The sequence below is a fragment of the Malurus melanocephalus genome, unplaced genomic scaffold (assembly GCF_030028575.1).
Source record: "Malurus melanocephalus ecotype Western Australia unplaced genomic scaffold, MMel_1.1 scaffold_6, whole genome shotgun sequence".
NCBI classification, from domain to species: domain Eukaryota; kingdom Metazoa; phylum Chordata; class Aves; order Passeriformes; family Maluridae; genus Malurus; species Malurus melanocephalus.
The window spans coordinates 2,103,596-2,122,905 of NW_026623238.1; positions in this window are offsets into that span (position 1 = coordinate 2,103,596).

Consider the following 19,310-nt stretch of genomic DNA (forward strand, 5'->3'; position numbering starts at 1 on the left):
AAAAAAGCAACCCAAAAGTCACACATTAGCTACTATTCAGTAGAAAAAGACACATAGCTCAAGCTGGGTTTAGACGTGAAGTGTATCCCTGGAAGAAGTCAGCCTGTCAAAAATCTCTCTTTCTTGGCAAGATCCCAGAAGGGGAGTATTTTCACAAAGATGAAAAGAGTGTTAAATGYTAACATTCTTCCAGATTGGATACGCATTCTTTCTTAGACATATTTTTGTTATGAAACAAATGCATTTTGGTAAAATTAGGGATGTGTTTCTATGTTTCCGCCTCTACTGTATATTTTGTGTGATAATATGGCACTGATTTCCTATCTAATTTAAAACAGTTTAAAATAACTGGTAACATCTAGTAGCTTTCTATTCTTCCAACCTTTTCTCTTCTGTATAGTTTAATGTGGAGCAGAGAGTTGGCAGGGGTATTTACTTTTTGTTACTTTTCTGTTTTAGAATAAGAAGACACAAGTTTTGACCTTCTCCCTTCTGTCCTCACCATCACTGAACTTTTCTGTTCAGTGTCCCAAATTACATGGTGGAAAGAAATGTTTGGATTTAAACCCTGATGCTTTACGGTCCAAGATTCAGTTCTTGAAGGACAATAAAAATCTATATTAAATGATACACTGGTTTCTTTCAAACATTCCTCCAGTATTTGGAAGCCAGGAGATTTACATACTCCGTTTTCTTTGTCACAGCCCTTGTATTTCACAGTGTTATATCTCTGATTTGAGGGGCTAAAATTAGTGTTTGCCCATGTTCTCAAAACAAAACAAAAGCAGCAGCAGCAAMAACAGAAAAAATCAAAGAAAAAATGAAGAAAAGAAAAAAACCTAATTTTTAGTCTTCTCCCCAAATATATGTTCTGTGTAACTTCAGGACAAACGAGTAGGTGAASAGTATGTACACGGACAGACACTTTCACAAATAACCCTATAAACCTAAACCATGCTATTTAGGGTGTACAGAAGCTGTGCAGTGTGGGCAGGCTTAATCTCAGAGGCTGAAAAGCTGCAGCCTGATAACATTCAACATCCTCAGATAGTACTGGRTACATGTAAAATGCAGATATCAGTTGCTACTCTCATTAGGAGGCTGGACCTTTGTCTTGTGTTCTAAACTAATTTTTTCCTTTCTCACACATAAACCTTTTTCAAATGCTTATGCTTTCCAGGAAAATAAGCTATTTTATTCAGCCTGTGTTTTCCTAATCCCCTTTTTCCCTTCATGGTCATCACYATTTTAAACAAAGTAGCCTTCACAAAATAGCATCAATTAAACAATCAAATTTTCACAGATCACAAATATTAGGCTACAGAAATAGGTAGAACATGGTTGGGAAATAAAAAATACACTCAAAAATGTGAAGCATTACCTTCCTGTATCTATCAGGAAAACAATAAATTGGTTTTTTTTTAACACATTCTAACACTCAATTCCCAATCTGGGAAGGCAAATCCAGCCTCTACACTGTGTGAGCTTCCACTCCAAGCAAAGCTTCCACCAAGGCAATTGTAGCTGACATCCCCTCAGGATCACTCCTAGCATGTGCAGCCTGCGAGTTTCCTTGGAAACTGCCATGCAGCAAGCATGAGATTATGGCACATGACTGCTAAGCTGTATAGCTTTACCCAGGAAAAGAAAGGAATGCAAGAATGGGRACCAGGACTGCAATCCACCTCTCAAGGACAGTAACTGCTGATTAGTGGCTGATGGATTACATCTACACAGTCAGAAAAGATAAGGAACTAAAGTGAATTTGTTGTTTATAAGCTTATATTTATTACATTGCAGCTTGTTTTCCTGCTGGGAAGGGAAAAAACTGAAAAGCAATCTCCAAATCACTGCATCTCCAAAGACCTTCTGCGAGAAGTCAGCTAGGAGGCTGAGCTAATCTGGATAGGATCATATGGACCCTTTTAAAAAGAGACATTCCCTCTCTAGATTTCTGTGATTATACAGTGCTGAAGGTTAGAGCTTGAGAATGGCTGCAATGGCTCAGCCAAGGAGCACCAAACTCACCAGCCTGTATCTGACATAGTCTATAGTAAATAAACTGAAAGACAATGTAAGTACAAGGGAAACACACATTTGTTTTGTGTTCAGACATATTTGACAGATTTGCTTGCAATGGATTTAGCCATTTCTGACCACTGATAAACCTCCAGTTCCACCCCTGTCCTGCAGGTTACATCAACACTTGGGGAGGAAGTTTTTCCTTTGGTTTATCGTGAATCCAGTCCTGCTGCTCTCCCTTTGATGGCTCTTAGCTCTTGCATGGAAAAGACAGTGACCAATTGCTACCTATTCACCCTCTCTTTTCAACTAATGATTTTACAGCTCCTCTATCAGATCACCCTCCAGTCATCCCAGTTTGAGGCTGGAGAGCACTAGACTCATTGTTTTGCAGTGCACTTTTGCATKCACTTTGTCTATGGTGATGTCAGCTTGGAACATGCATTTTCTTGTAGTTTTATTAGGCAAGACTGATTAGCTGGGTCCTCAAATATATAATTTAGCCTGTGGGCTTTGTAGTCTCCATATGAATTTGACCTAGGATATACAGGTCACAGGAAAGCTTAATGATTTGGGTATTTAGATGTTCTGTGGGAGCCCAGCTCTGCTACTGCCATCCGCTCATGGCAGTAATTATTATACTTGGCCTAAAATCCGTTCGTATTAACTTATATCGACTTCAAAGGCTCCGATTAAATCCCACCTCCCCTGACTGATATCTTTCTGGGAATCTGCTGCATCCCCCCAGATCCTGCCAGGAGCCTGTGGCCCTGGAGTTGCCAGAGCACCCACCCAGAACCATCTGGTGTCTGCCCGTGGTCCTCCGGGGCATCGCTCGCTGAGGGACAGCTGCCCAAAACAAATGGTGACCTCTGTCATCTGGGCCATCAATTGTTACAACATCTGGCAACTGGCTTTCTTATGAGAACTGACATTTGGCTGCTTTGGACCAAGGGTTTTAAGATCCATGGGCCAGAGTAGAAAACGGAACAGATCAAAAACCAAAAACTTTTWTTTTTTTTTTAATATGTACTTCAAATGGCTTGTAGTCACTGAGAACAAAAACATAAAGAACTCAAAGCAGATAATCAACTTATCACAATGAGAGGCTATTTTTGGCAAATTTTTGCTGGTCTTATCCCAATCCTGCCTTGAGTTAGTACCTTGCTGCAGCCCCAACTACTCTAAATTCTGTTAGCAGCATTCTCCTACACCTTGGAGGCATATTTAATGAAATGCTGTGACTACAATATTGCAGTTGTCTCCAGTGAAGTAGGTGCTTGGCCATGTGAGTTTGTATCCAGCCTTGCATGTGCACCCATGTGTACAATGCAGCAGCCTGGTCTGACTCCCTGTGCTCACTCTCTCTTATAACTTTTCTTCACAAGCCAAATACAACAAAGATAGATGTTGGTGCACATCTAAATTTAGAACATTTCAATGTGCTAAAAAGTGTCTTTGGCCTTTTGCTGCACTCATAAAGCAATTTGGGAAAAAAAAAAAAAAACATTAAGAAGAGTTACATTCTCAAAATCTTACAAAAAATAACAGTGAACTCTGGAAAATTGCATTCAGGTATTGTATATAATTTATTGTGTTACTTCAGTCCCACAGATGGCTACAAATGAAATAAATGTTTAACATWAAATATTTATTTCAAGCTACAAACACTGTCTTTAAAAGATTCCTTCCTTAAACTCTAGGCAGATTTGACATAAAACAGAAAAAAAAGGCAAATAACTATCAAATAAGCAACTAAAATAAACTTTCAAAAAAATAAAATTTCAAAATTAAGAAATAAATCTTACCAACTACAAAGTATAAAGAAAACCAAATAAAATATAAATATGACAAACATGTAGGYATAAAGAAACATAAAGATTATTAAAATGTATAGGAACAAGCTTATTATTTAAAATCTACTAACTGCAATAACTAATGCAGACTTTTAGATCTAATTGAACTAATCAGCATGAGTAGATACTAATGTACAGTGGCTGCATTGATTTATCAAAACACCAAACATTCAGATAGTTAATTTCAGAGGAAGAAAAAAAAAAAWCTAAGTGCAAATACTTATATTTCTCTGTGTTGAGGTTTCATCTGGGCTCCCTGTGAAAAATGGAGACGGAAAAACAATACTGTCGAGCTCCAGAGCCCCATTTCAAGCACCTCGCTGCAGCAGTCACTGCCGGAGTCTGAAATGGAGTTAGGCTTGTTTAGCATGCCTGCAGGGTCACGCCGACTGACCYGCTCCCCTCTGGTTTCACTTAAAACTCAGATTTTCTCCATGCAGATAACATGTTTCTCTGATATTTAGTTACGTGGTCTCCAGAAAGATCACATTTTTCATGGTGTAATTTTTAACCTTTGTTTAAGATGTCTTTTTTTTTAACATAAACTCTTTTAACCTGATATATTTCCTCAAAGAACATGTGCTTGCAAGGAAAATGTTTGGYTATTGAAATATCTTAACAAATCAAAGTTCACTGCAATTTTAGCTTGGTAGGTTATAAAGGAGTGTTAAGGCAACCATTGAGAGTTCTTGCTTTAATTTCTTTTGATATTGTCTGCCATAAACATGAATATTCATATAGATAAACTGATTCTGTATGTGCTTATTCTGAGAGCTTTTGTAGTGAAATAAATCATGGGCTAAGACTTCCRTGGCTTTTATTTTTAAAATTCAGAAATGTGTAATTTGTGATATACATGAAAATTTAAAAAAAATATTTTTTAAATAGATTAAACTATGACAGAAATTTTCATGAAAAATGCCAACAAACTGCTGAACAACCTCCTGAGTGTGAAATGCTTCAAAGTATTGTTTSTATACTGAAAGCTTTCTGAGGAAATGGGAAAATTATCTGCCCAGAACTTCCCTGGCATTAATTCATTTAAGCTGAGGCACAGGTTGGCACTTGGAGAGGTCCTGGCTGAGTTGAGCGTGTTTGGTTGAGAAGTTTCTGCTGTTTGTGACAGCCACAAAGCCATGCTGGATACAATCTCTGTGCCAGCTCTTTCTGATTATTRGCAATGGCAAGGCCCAGACCACCTCCCTGCCCAAGTGCCCCCTTAAGAGGCCCGAYTGGCATTTAAGGAATGTGAGGATTAGTGATGTAAAGTGCAGCAAATCCGAAATTTAAAGATGGCAGAATCTATTTAAATGTGTCACTGGGAATTTGGAATTGCATTTTCCTATTTCTCTTTCTCCAGTCTTGTCTTCTTAAACATCCTGGCTAGTACTTTGAAAACTCTGCTTGCTGTCCTGGTCACAGGAGCARCTTCCCATTTCACTGCTCCTTAACACCCCCATATTATCTGTCCTTCCATGCTCCATCTCTCAATCTTCTCATTTATTTTTATTTTTGACAGGGGGATAGAGTGGTATAGTGTGTTGGTGTGGTAAGGCACCTGAGAAATCAACAACAATTCAGAGCATCACTACCTGCACAAACAACACCTTTCACCCAGGAACCTCCCAAATCCCTCCCATCTCTAGAGTGCTCTGTAGAAAAGCACAGTTAGTAAAACAGTGCAGCTACCCGTCGCCTCTGAGACCATGGTTTTGCATGAGGATTTTGCTGATGGGAAGTCAATTTAAGACGTTTCACCCCCTTTTTTTCTTCTCACCTGCTCATTCCTTTCTCTGCTACCCCACCTCTAGTGGGGAAAGCTTATCAGTCCTTCAGCAAGGCTAATTGATTCATTGGTATCGCTGCTGACAGCTGAGTGATGCAGGTTAATAACCAAAGAAAAGCAACACTTGAGGAAGGGTGGGGGACAATGTCTATTAGCTTAGCTCATTCCACTCAACCATTTTTTAGTGTGGTCACCCAGGGAGCTGAATTGCCACATCTGAGTACCAGCACAGGTGGGGAAGCTGCTTTTAAACTTGCTTTGCAACTTGAAAAATTATAATGTGGAATCTCAGCCTGGTTTCTTGGGTGTGTGGAGTAATAGACATTCAGGAATCACATTACACCTGATGAAAAGGCAACCAAATCTGTTGCATAACTACTGCTTTTGGAAACATAAGATAACAAATTCTGACAGAATCTGTATGGAGATGTTGAGACTTGTGCAARGGCTGATTCCTCACTTTCTGCTCTCAGCAGCATCGAGACATGGCAGATTTTATATTCTCCTTACACAGGCAGTTCTGATTCTCCCCATCTGAAAACAGGTGTCAGAAAGAAAGAAAATAATTAGAGAGGAGCAAAAAGGATAACTAAAGGAGTAGAAAGCCTTCCATGGAGGCGAGAAYAAAATAAACAAGGTGACAACACTGTGGAAAGGGAAAAATTCTAGAGGGGTAAGAGAAGTGTGCAAGAAATGGAGAGTGCTGTTGAGATGGTACATAAGGATGGTTTGCTCCCCATTTCACCCCAGTAAAAAAAATAGTGGCTGACCAAAATAAGTAAGATGCAAACTGAATACAAACAAAAAGAACTATATTTTCTCACTGTGTGTAACCAAGGTGGGAACTTGCTGCCACAGGATGTTATTGGTATTCAAATCTCACTTAGATTCAAGGGGAGAATGAACAAGGAAGATAAATCCAGGAATGGAAACACCTAGAAAACAAACTTGGCACAGGAGGCCTCTGAGRTTCAGCTGGTGGTGTCTGTTTGGTGAAATATCAGTGCACGCCTCCCCCTTCCTTTGTGCTGCCCCAGACCCTCACCTTGGCACTGCCAGAGGTGAGATACAGGCAGGGTGGGTTTGGACSTGGTTCAGCACAGCTGTTCTGATGTTCTCCAACACTGTAAAACTGTCTAAACCTTGAGCTGCCCTTGTGTCTCTGCATGTTGTTATGTTCCCACATGGCAGGAACAAGGCAGCATCTCCTTTGTATCTATAAAGAGCAGTGTGGACCTGGACCTGCACCCACATCCCAAGTTTGGGTGCAGAGGGGGTTTCACTGTCCCTGGAGCCAGCACAGGTGGGAACCAGTAAACCTGGCAGTTTGGTCCTCCTCCTTCCCTGTATAGGAAGAATGTTTAGGGAGTCAGATAATAGTGCAGGACTCTGCCCTGTGACTGATTGGGAGCTAAGGGCATTTGATATTTTTCAGGAGATACCACACACACCAGTAGTTGTGTGGTTGGTTCCAGCTATAAACCCTTCAATGCTTGACCACTTGTGTTTGTAAAATACAGATCCTTTTAGACCTTATTTGACAAGGCAGTTTCTCACAAAGAGAATTTTGTGACCTAAAAATTGATATATTTAATAAATGTGCACAGACACTAATTGTCTTAGTCTATCAACAGTGGTAAAGTAATAAAGAAAAGGATACATGCTAATAAAGTGATAAAGAAAAGTATGCATGCTGGAGTTAGGCTAAAGCTTCTGTTTTAACTCCTACAGAAAGGAAGTATTAGAAGAAAAGGTTTGTGTTCATTTGTATTTTCCTTTTAATAATAATCTCGTCATGTTTAATGTTGCACTATTTCATAGTTTTTATTTTGCATAAATACATGATGATTATAGCTGTATAACCTTGGCAACATAGTGTCCTCTTGAGGCAGCCTGAAATAGAAGAGAAATGCAGATTATACTACACAACTGCTCTTTTGGGAACAATATTTTATTATGTTTTATTTCCTTTCCATAAAATTCAAAGAAAATGAAGGTAATTTGGGTTCTACAAAACCAATGATAAGCTGTTGGAGGAAATTCCTAAATCACACTYAGGAACATCCCTACAAACAGGTGCAGGCAAAGATGGGCAAGAAGATCAAGCTATATTCATGAACACCTTGAATCTGACCTTCCAAACCTGAATGTTTGAGATTTCAAGCAGGAACTTGTTTAAAAATGATTAATTGTATGAAAATAGTGAGGCCAAATCTCAGACACAAGAAACAACTTCATGCTATAGCTTACTACTGGGGGGAAAATGACACATGGGGGAAAGGAAGTACTAAAAATGCAGGGTCCAGTTGTTCATTAGTTTATACGGCCTGAGAATGTGGCCCAGGGAGTCTCTCAGGCTGGCCATTAGGGCCATTGTAAAAGCCATTAGGACTAGCCTAGATGTCAGTGATAAGCTCAGCTTTCATTTAATAAGGCAAAATAAAGGTCTTTTTCATGGTGGAGATAGAATCTCAGCCAGCTTGCCTGACACTGAAGGAAAACAAAACCAAAAACCTTTCATATAGTCAGGAAATTTGCTATTTTTTGACACTAAATTGACTCTTGGTCTATTATCCAGGGCAGACTGAAATGTCACTTCTTATAACCAAGCCAGCACTCATTTGTTTAAGAGAAGTGTTTTTTGTTTAGTGCCTCATCAGAAGCAGGATGAAAATGTTCCACCGAGCAATGGTGCCATATACCCTAGACAGGAAAATTATGAGTTTTGCCTCTGTGAGGAGAAAAGGGCTAAGCCCTTTACTATAGCATGAAAAGGATAAATCTAAATAAATTGTTTGATGAATCAGTGATATAATATCTGAAAAATCCACAGGAATAAACATTTGCAGCTAAAAAACCGTGTAGCTTCAGCTTCAGTGTTGAAGAGCTGGTMCTTTTAGTCCTTGATACAGAAATTGAAAGAGTGCTTCATTGGCATGTGAGCCCATTAATCTTGCATTTGGCAAATGAACTCCCACGGGATTTGAACATCTGCCTGGAAGGTACCTCTCTGATTACCACAGATGTATTATTCTGGAATTAAAACAAATACCAAAATGCATTTCTCTCTTTCAGCTTACTTTCTTCATATAACCTGTGCTGAAGTAATCATAGATAAAACTTGTCAGGTCCCAAAGCTGCTACTGTTTCATTAAAAAGGCACACGGTGTAGGGTAATTCARTACTTGTCTGTGGGACATGTATCTACAGGATTATATTCCTGCTCAGTCATGGGAACACATGGAACATGGAACATGCCAGATACAGCTGGCAACCCCCTTGCCTGCAGCTTACAGCACTGCACTTAACAGCATCGTTAAATTAGAAACTTCTGTTGAATGCCACGGTATTTAGTGTAACAGCTCCTTCAGTGCTCTTGAAGATGACACTTGCAGCCTAAAAAATGATGACTGAGAAGTTTGGGAGGACTCCCGTCTGCAGGCTGGCCTTGAATAGTTACAAATCAATTGTCCAGATTCTGGCTGAAGCTGGTTAGMCTCATCAAAGGACAAATCAGTGACTGGCCACCAGATTTCCCATCAATCAGTGGCCATTTCCTCTTTGACCATAAGTTTACTGAATGGTTGTCAGCAGCTGCCTTGCAATGGCAGAGACTGCCTGGAGCCTGAGTCAGAGTGTTGTGATTGTTTGAGATAAAAATGACACTGCCTCCTGTTTCCAGAGTGGATTCATGCATGCATAAGTTTTTACAAAAATTGCAATCCCTTTTTTACAGTTTGTGAGGACTTTAAGAGCAAATACAGGCAAAGATGGGGCTGCAGAAAGAAGGAAAGCATCTCTCTGTGATGTCTCTTTGAACAAGAGCAGCATGACCTCATAAGGGGAAATCATCAAGGGGAAGGATGTGACAGAAGCTGCAGCCACAGCTACACTGGCAGACCGGAGATGGGCTGAATCATGGAATAAAAGATGTTTTGTGCACGTAAGCCTGAACTGTCATCTGTACACCCACTGGGCTTGAGTCATCCATCCCAGATAGACATTGACACTATCTGTTGAAGAAGGCAAGGGGACTAACAGTGACAGCATGCTAATATTGTTCTATCTCCTTTATTCCGCATATAGCGCATTCCAGTTCTCATTCTTTCTAAGAGTCATTGTTCCCAGCTGTGGAATGATCCTCAGATGAGATAGACAGAAGATTCAAGGTGCATCATCAAGATGCATTTAGTAGAACGGGACAGAAGAGAGCGAAAAATTGAAGGGTTTGTGCCTTCAGGCTGTTATGCCTGTCTCATCAAGGCAAAAGAAGATGAGGAGCATGAAGAGGAGGAGAGGAGTAAATACGCTTCTTACTCTTCCACATACAAAATCATAGCTGCTGKCTTTATGAGTGACAAGAAGAAGAAACTATTATTTGTAGGGTTTTAGTGTGACATTTGATAGATATGTGAATCTGTGTATGTTATTGGCAGTATGAGAATCCATCCACTCATCCTGGTCATGGTTAGAAGTGAACTTATACAGGAATTTTTATTCTAGAAGTAGAGTGAGGAAAATTGTTGGTGCAAAACAATGAGAAAATAAGATGTTCAAGCTTAAAAGTAAAAAAAAAAAAATGTATTGGTGATGTCCTGTCTCCATAAGGAAAAAAGAAAATAAGATGTTTGATGCCTATCACATCACACACGTTTTGTTTCAGAGGATGATCTGTCAATATGATTCCAATTTCCACAGGACTGCAGACAGGCATGCCTATTCCACCTGCTCTTTCTGAGAAAACACACCTTACCATGTGGACTGACTGGGCTACAGTGCTTCCAGCCAGGSAATGAGGGTGCCACTTGTCCAGTCTATTTGAGTTTCTGGTGGATTTTTAGCCAGGGGGAATGAGAGAGGATGACCTTCATTTTCTACTCATTCTATTAGTTCAGAAATTCACTTAGTCCAAAGGATCTTCAAATTTCTTCCTCTCATTTGAGGGATTTCTGTAGAATGCACTCAGAAATGATGCACATATTCTCCATACAGTTCAGTCACAGTTTTACAGCCTCACATASTGCATGAAATAACTCATAATTAATAATGTGCTCTTGTTCATGCAGAGCTAAAGTCTGCTCATGCTTGCCAGATGTGACACTTGGCCATCACAACAATTATCAGCAGCATTGGTGCTGATATTTGTTCTGGTATCAATACCATACTTCAAATCACAAACACAGCAAAAGGCTGCACTGACGACCATCAAAACACACCTCACTTTGTATATGAAGGACACACAATTTGTTTTGCCACTGTTTGGAATTAATATTAATAACAACAATAATATTAATAATTCAAAGWGTCAAGAAACTGGTAATTGCTTTAGAAGTGTATGGGGACAAGCAGCCAATAGACTGAAGAATTCAGAGACAGACAGCTAATATTACTGAACAAAGTTTAATAGTATAAGCAGAACTGTATGCTTGTCTGACTCCTATTCCTCTCCCAGGCACAAAAACCTCATCTCATTTTAGGAAGGTATTTCCATCTCTAGTGTTCAGATTGCATTTCCCAGAAACAGAATCTGGGCCAATTAATGCTAATTTTCTTTATCTATATTTAAAATTAATTTAAAGGAAATGGTGACACTTAAATGCACCTGGCTGATTAAACCATAGTCTGTAGTCAACTGGAGTTAGCAGAAAGTCTTTTATTGATTTCAGTGGAGTTCAGACCACGATATTTAATCCATTTTGCTTATTGGTCTCATTTATCCCATGAATGAACACAAGTTGAAAAGAGAGATTGGATATAAGTGAAAGGACCGAGTGAAAGTGTATCTTAGACTCCATGTGAAAGAAAAAAAAACAGGTCGTCCAGGTAGTATTGGAGCTATCTAACAATAGGTAAAATATCTCGCACTATTTCCTTTGTCTTTTTCTCTTCTTTTAGTCCTGTTTCTTTTCTGGGAAAGGACTGTGTTTTCATTGTACAGTAGAAGCATTTAGCACATTGTGGATTCTTCTGAAACCCAAGCAACAGCAAATGATGCTGCATCACTCTGCAGTCTTGTGGGTAGCTGCAAAGAGCCAGTAAAGGGTTCACAGAACATTGGTACTGACATCACCATTCTGGGAGCTTTTAGAGCTTTTAGAATTACTCTGAGATTTGATAATGAGCTCAAAAGGACATTTGGCTTCATTTACTTTTAGGATTTCTTTCACACAGCCATTGCTGCAATCTGGCAATTCTAGAAACATTTAGGAATAAAAAAAAATGGTTGATTTAGTAAGTGTTAGTAGATGAGTTGAACAGTTAATTACAGCCTGAACAGACAGAACAGTACAGTATATGAGCTGTACCTTCCTGTGAGGTTCTTCAACACCAGACACAATAGGATCTCAGATTTTTGTGAAGACCTCAGGGCATGGTTRAAATAGAAGAAATATATGAATGTGCAATTCGGAGTCCTTTGAAACTCCTACAAGAAACTCCCCTGGATACTTCATTCTGCAGAGCYGTGGAAAGCTAAAAGTTGAGTTTCCTTGAACTTGCACTTTTTGAATTCTTGTTCAGTTTAAATCCAAGTGGTACAGACAGGTTTCAGTGAAGCACATACTTGTGCTTTTAGACAATCAGTCCATACATGATGCTAGACTAGAATTGTMCCCAGTCTGTGCAAAAACACCTAGTCCTTTTATGAATCCCCACTGCGTATACCATATCCTAGGAACTGACCTTCAGTAAGGAAAATACAAATGTTCAAGGGAATTTAACTTCTCAAACAGCACTTCCAACTCAAAACATTCTTGGATCTTTTAGGCAAGCAGAATTTCTCCCTTTTACTTACCAGGCATTTAAAAATAAAGTTCCATGTGACAGAGTGCACATCTCAGCTCCTCTGCTGCTCAGCCCCAACACCCTCTAAATTTAGATTGCCCCAAGCAGGACACCATGTTATAGAGCTAGATATTTCCAGGCCTGGAGAGCATGGCTTTGACTTAATGTTGCTCTCCAATTTGGGCAAATTCTGTTTYGTGTGATTCAACATGAAGTTGGAAGTGAGATATTGCTGTGATTTCAACCCGGTACTACAAGATATGTAGGTGACAGGGATGGCTTTGCAAGGAGACAACCAGACCAGGTGCCAGCCTGAGATATGTRTGGATCCTAATCACCATCTATTGCCTAAAAGTGAATGAAAATACTTCCACTGTTTCATTGGTACAGGACTGAGCTGTTGATTTTATTCTTGCTGTTAAATTTAGAGCAGGCAGTGGCTTCTGTTGCATCTGCCATAACAGGAAATGGAACAAATTTTACTTAACTCTGATCTGCAAATCTGAGCTAAGGCAAGGACAGAGAAAGGATTTGGGAATCACCAAAGCACACAGACATTGTTCACAAAAGCTTGTAATTAAAATAAAAGGGAACGAAAATAATTTTAGTTTTTAAAAAGTCATCTCTTTCACTCACTTTTCTCAAAAGTGAAAGAAGGTTATTCCCCAAAAGCAGAAATTTTACAGTTTCCAACAAACAATTTTATTAGAAGTTAGCAGTGACAATCCTGTCTGAAGAAAATACTRTTTTGTTATGCCATTAACAAAAAACCACAACTTCTCTACAAACTCTGGTTTTTTTTTTTAATTCTTTTAGTTCAAAATTACTTAGCAAGTTTGAGAGTTTCTATTGTTTTTAATTGAAAAATCATCCTTTTGGCAAGAGGGTGCAGATTGATAGGTTTTCCCTAAATTTCTTTCTTCACTGCCACCTCACTAGTCCATTCACCTTCTAGGATTGAGGATAATGTGCCGGTAATTTTAGGGATCTGTCAGTCCAGAAAGAATGGACAGATTATAAAATGGAGTGCTCTTGTTTGGGGGAGCTGGGATCATCCAATCACATCAGGTTGGAAGCAGCCACAGGATATTGTCCAGTCCAACCACCCTGCTCAAGCAGGGTCATCCTGCAGCAGATGGCACAGGATTGTSTCCAGATGTTCTTGAATAATGAGGGAGACTCCCCAACCCCTCTGTGCACTCTGCTCCAGTGCTCAGTCACCCACACAGTAAAGAAGTTGTTCCTCATATTCAGGTGGAACTTCCTGTGCAGCTGCTTCTGCCTSTTTCCTCTTGTTCTATTCCTTGGCATGACCAACAAGAGGCTGGTCCATCCCCTTMATACCTTCCCTTCCAAAGGTTGTTTGCTTTGCTTGCATTTGCTTTTAGACATTTAAGTGACACYCCCCACTGACCCAGTAGAGGCAAAGCAAAAGAGAAAAGCACTTACAAGAAACTAATTCAGGGAAAGATCTCCAGCTGCTTACTTCTGGTGATGGTTCAGGAAACCCAACRAGCTCCATCCCTAACCTCAGACAAGTACAGAAAGTCAAGTTGAAAGATTCCAGGTTTAGGAAAAACAGGCCATTCAAAAACTTCTCAGATGGCAAACCCACCTTCCTCATCTCTCTGAAAAAGTTTCTGAAGCAACAAAACTCAGGGAAACAGAGAAGGATATATTRTCACCTGAGATGCGCCACAATGACTTTGAAAGTGAAGCACTTCTGAAGCACTACAGACATAAAAGTCTTGAGCTCACTGCTCAAAAGGTATGATTCTCACTTGGAGCAAATGGCATATTGCCTTGCCCTAAAGCAAAACAGCTGGGAAGACGTGGTTTAATTTTTTTTTACAATCAGGCAGCATGAGTTTGAGGTATAGTGTAACCCTGGTGATCTTGTCTTGTGGTGAAACCACAGGGTCTCTCCTTCACGGTGTCTTTATTCTGGGACAGATCAAACATGTTAATGGCTGCTAAATGAAAACTCACCTGTGTTTGACAGTAAAGTCCATGCATATATCAGTTGGCAATAACCACAACTAACAACCTTTGAGTCTCAGTTCTTTGAAACAGCAATATTTCACTGGCAATGTCACTCAGGTAAAAAAAAAAAATAAACAATCATTGTATGAAACTAAAATTTATAATCCTTAGGAAACCTGCAGGASTGGTGATAAGAAGCATAGGAACAGTGCTATCTTGAATTATATATCAAAACTTTCCTCTTCAGTCTTTCATGTTATTTTGCTGCTTTGGTCAAAAGACCCCGCAGGTTTCCCAGTTTGCATGAAGGACCTTATCTTGTTTGGGTCTATTTTCCCCTACAGCACATCCTCTTGGCTTCAGCAAGWATTGTTAGTGTCGTAAGAGATAAATGCCTGATTGCAAAGCTTCATGAATATCTAATATTTCTACAGATACACCTGCACTGCTAAGGACCTTCACCCCAGTCTTTGATCCCCAGACTCGGTGATTCTGAAGGGCTCATGTCCATGTACRTTACTGCCAACTGCTTCAAGAGCAAACTGGTTGCATCTAAAGTGTGCACTACTTGAGCCAATGGGGCTTTGGTGTGTTTGTTTTGGTTGAATGGTTGTCTGGCTTTTTGTTTGTTTTCCCAGTTCAAGATGTTTGAAATAATGTGAGAAGTGTTTTACAGCCCAACAGAGCAAATGTTCCCAGAATTGCCTCCAACTTTCATCCCAGCAAGGTCTAACTGCCTTACTCTGAAGGAGACCCTAGGTGTGAGGTACTTACACAGAGTGCATGATGAAGAGATTGAAATAAAGGAGAGAGCTGACTTTTATGATAGTGTAGACACACATACACTTAAAAGATRTTATAATGGACATTTTACAAATATCTAAATAACCCCAAGTAGATATTTGTCTTGAATCACAGATATGTTTAGGGTTTTACTTTTGCAAACTGCTTATRTCTTGGTCCAAATAATACTTCCTCTTAGACAACAGTCTTTTTACATTCCTTACTCTATTGGACTATCTCAAATGCAGTTATTTGGCACAAGTTGTAATACAAGAAATTGCATTTAATTGTAAGAAAAATGTCTTTTTTTTTTTATTGAAAGCATGATCAAACACTGGCAAAGGTTGCCCAGAGAAGGTGTGGAGTTTCCATCCTTGGGGATATTTAAAACCTAAACAGATCTGATCCTGAGCAACCTGCTGTAAGTGACCATTCTTGAAGCAGGGATATGATTTTATCATTATATGTTGGGGTTTTTCTCTGAAGAAAATTCTTTTTTTTCATAGTATAAGGCTCATAAACTTCTTAATGTAAACTGTGGTCAAAATGTGTTGGTTTATGCCTTTATGCTATGCTGGGGTTCCAACAGACCAACACTTAACACAGCAGGAAAAGAATAAAGCTGGACAGCTTAATGCATCTTTGCCTGTCTTAGTTCAACTACTTAACTCCCATGTTTTGTACTCAGAAAAGTAATTCAACAATTAAGCTTAATTTGGCCTGATGGTCTAAGTTTCTACTAGTGGAAATAAAGAAATTACCTTACTAATTGTACGCATGCATCAAGTTCTTCTCTAAATTGTGTCCTGCAGTACAGGTTAATGTCCCTGAACATTCTTGTGTTACACACTGGTTTGTCCTCTGATGAACCAAAGGTGAATTTGGATTGTCAAATGCTGCATGAAATATTTTACTTGCCATAAAAAGCTTTTTAATTGTTGATATTGTTGTTCTAATAAACTCTGGCATAGCACTGATGTCATGCAGTGGACTCATGATATTTTTAGCACATTGGAAATATTTCATTTCTGAAAAACTTCTACATATGACTCATTTATTTAATTTAAGATGAGTGTGTTGTATCTACAAGTTATAGATTTGATGAATAATCAAGAAGCATTTTGTATTTATCTGGATGGATTGAATAACTCATAATACAGATGTAGTACAATAGTTTTAATTTTCCCAGAATTTTAAAGACATCCAGATGCAAATTATGATTTTATGGGCCTGAAGACACATTTATTATTAACTAAAAAAATATTTTAAATAGCTCCAATTAAATAATCTGGAAAACTTAAAAAGCATAAAACAAAATTAGTGACATCAGAAATCAAATTTAATAGTTTAAAACCATCTCCTCAACTTCATACTGGTTGCAGTCTCATATGACGGCCAGTTCATTCCTACTGACAATGATTTTGTGACCCACATAAAATAGTAAGGAGCTTGCCTTATTTTTGCAGTGTTTTGGAAACCAATTTTCTTCAAAGTCTAGATTCACTAGTAACTTGGAAAATCTTCTTTATAACAATGCACCCCAGGTTTTAAAAATTGCACTGGAAAATTATACATTGTATAATTTTGTTGTATCTTGTCACTTGCAGTTGCACCTTGATTACAGAATGTGAGAGACTTTATTTCAAGGGTCCAGGTCTGTCTAAGAAGATCTGCATGGCTTGAGGGTCARCTCCACCCCAGCTTGTGGCAAATGGCAAAGGTGGACCTGGGTCACTGGTAGTGAGAAGAAGGACAAGACTTTCCTTGCAGATAGCAAAATTGTTGAGTTGAGAGGAGCTGTGACAGCTAATTGAATTTATTTGCAGCTTAGATATACTTTCAGAGAATCTATTAGTATCTGGCAAACTAATTGTAAAATGAAAGCCTTGTTTTAACTCTGAATTCCGGGAAACATGTCTTTTCCTCGTTCCCACCTGATCATTTTGAAATTATTTGATTGCTGTCCAATGGTGAAAGCTCCCAGTGGTGGGATCATCATTTCATGTATCTTCAAGATACAGAGAAGCACTTAAGTATTAATCATCCTTCTCTTTAAGACAGGAGTTGAGTGTCTTCTGCTAATGGCTTAGAAAGTTCAAAGGCACTTATTTTCCACAGCAATTAAGTGAAATGAATAATGAACTACATTTCTTGGGGTTCTTTCTACTCTCATGCTTATTTTCCCCCGTGCAATTCATTGATTTGCACAAAGATTTTCCTGACTTWTTTAGTCTTTGTTCTGATTGTTGACCCTGCTAAAAAGAGAATTAATTAATGTCAGATGCWGTGGAGAATCACTGCCAATCAAATGGGATTGACGTCATCATCTCCTTTCACCTTGAGTGCAAAACTGTCAAAGAATCAAAATAATTTTGAGTACTTTTAAGCAGCTCCATTTTCCAGTGACCCTTCTGAATTCAGAGCACWCATTTACTTTACTTTTCGTCATGCTTGTCTTTAAAAAAAAAACAAACAAAAAAAAAAAACAAAAACCAAAACTTAAACCTCTTCTTTAAAAATGAAAGTGTCAGTAGGGCAGGGAAAATCAATCCTTGTATTATACTTATGGCTGAAAGTTTTAAATTTGCTGCATCTTTGATAGAAAAACAATGAAAACTCCTSGCTATGTACTTTTATTGCTTTGATTTCAGCAAACGATAGTTTCTGCTAATAAAACTTCTTCACTAGGTGCATAACTGATGTGACACATTCATTATCAGCCATCACATTTTCTGGAGGAAAATCCCAGTTAATTAATACATCTAAAAAAAGCAACTGGATTTCTCTTTAGAGTTAAGTACAGACACATTGAATGATGAACACTTTTAATATGTCATAATAGGAAACCATGTGTTCATTAAACCTTATTGACAAAAATTGATAGTTGTGTGCTTGTTGGAATCCCATTATTGGATTTTTAAAAAGAAAAATGGTAAAGTAGCCCTTTCAAAATCCTTCAGAGCCTTTATCAATGATGTATGCATTTTTTTCCCATGAGTGTATCTTCTTTTTCTTATTTTCTTGYAACAGCAYATTATTGGATGCAGAATATTGGATGACAAATAATTCTCATCCTGTTTTGCTAGCAGTTACCAGCCCTACAGCCCTTGTGCTGATCACTAAAAAGGGAACTGGTATTAAGATAATGTAAAGCTCTGTGAGCAAAATGAGATTAAAATAATGTGAAAYACCATTCCAAAGGGATTGTGTGTATGCAGATTATCCCCTAATAGATGACAGAGCATAATGTGCACTTTTTGCTAGGAAAGAGAAGGAAGGAGAAGGAAGTAAAAACCAAAAAGGCTGACCTTTGCTGAAAACTTCTGTGCAATGACCACTCCTTGCTATACTGATTGAAGGTTTGAGCTCTTTTTCCTTCTGATCCTATTTTTATTTTGCACCTACTCATTCAGTAAACCTTGTATGTAGCTTGTTGCACTCATCAGCATATGCAGTCCAGTGGAAGACTGTGTTTTAAAACCCAAATTCCCATATGAAAACATTGACCAGGCAGATTGCAAGGCTAAGAATTCTTTTTAACTATAATCAAATTAAAATAATACAGCCATTTCCTCTATGAAATTTGTCAGCAAAAAGTTGCCTGCAAATATTTAGGAAAAAAAACCCACAGTAAAATTAGGGACACTCAGTTCAAATTTTGAAAATATCTTAATGTATACTAGGTCTGACACAAAAAGCCTGCCCATAAGTGAAGTATTATGTGATCGTATAGAAATAGTTGTGTCCACCAATATTAATTCATTTCATTAGTGACATTTTGATATTTTCATGATCATAAYATGCTGGTGAATCCTCTCAGAATTTCTGTCAGAGTTTTGGATGTTGGAGGGAGTGGCATTAACATTGATGGAGTGAGCAGTACATCTAGTCACTGAAGAAAAATGATATTAATCATAAATGTCTTCATAAAAGTATATGTAAAAATTCTTGGTTGCTCAGAGTCAAACTTAAATAGTTTGGTTTTTTTTTCTTTTTTTTTTGTTATTTTATCCATTTTGAGTTTTCTCTCTTTCTTTAGGTCAGCCCATTTTAGCAAACTTTTCAGTAGAAGCAGTTGCAGATAAAATTTGCATATC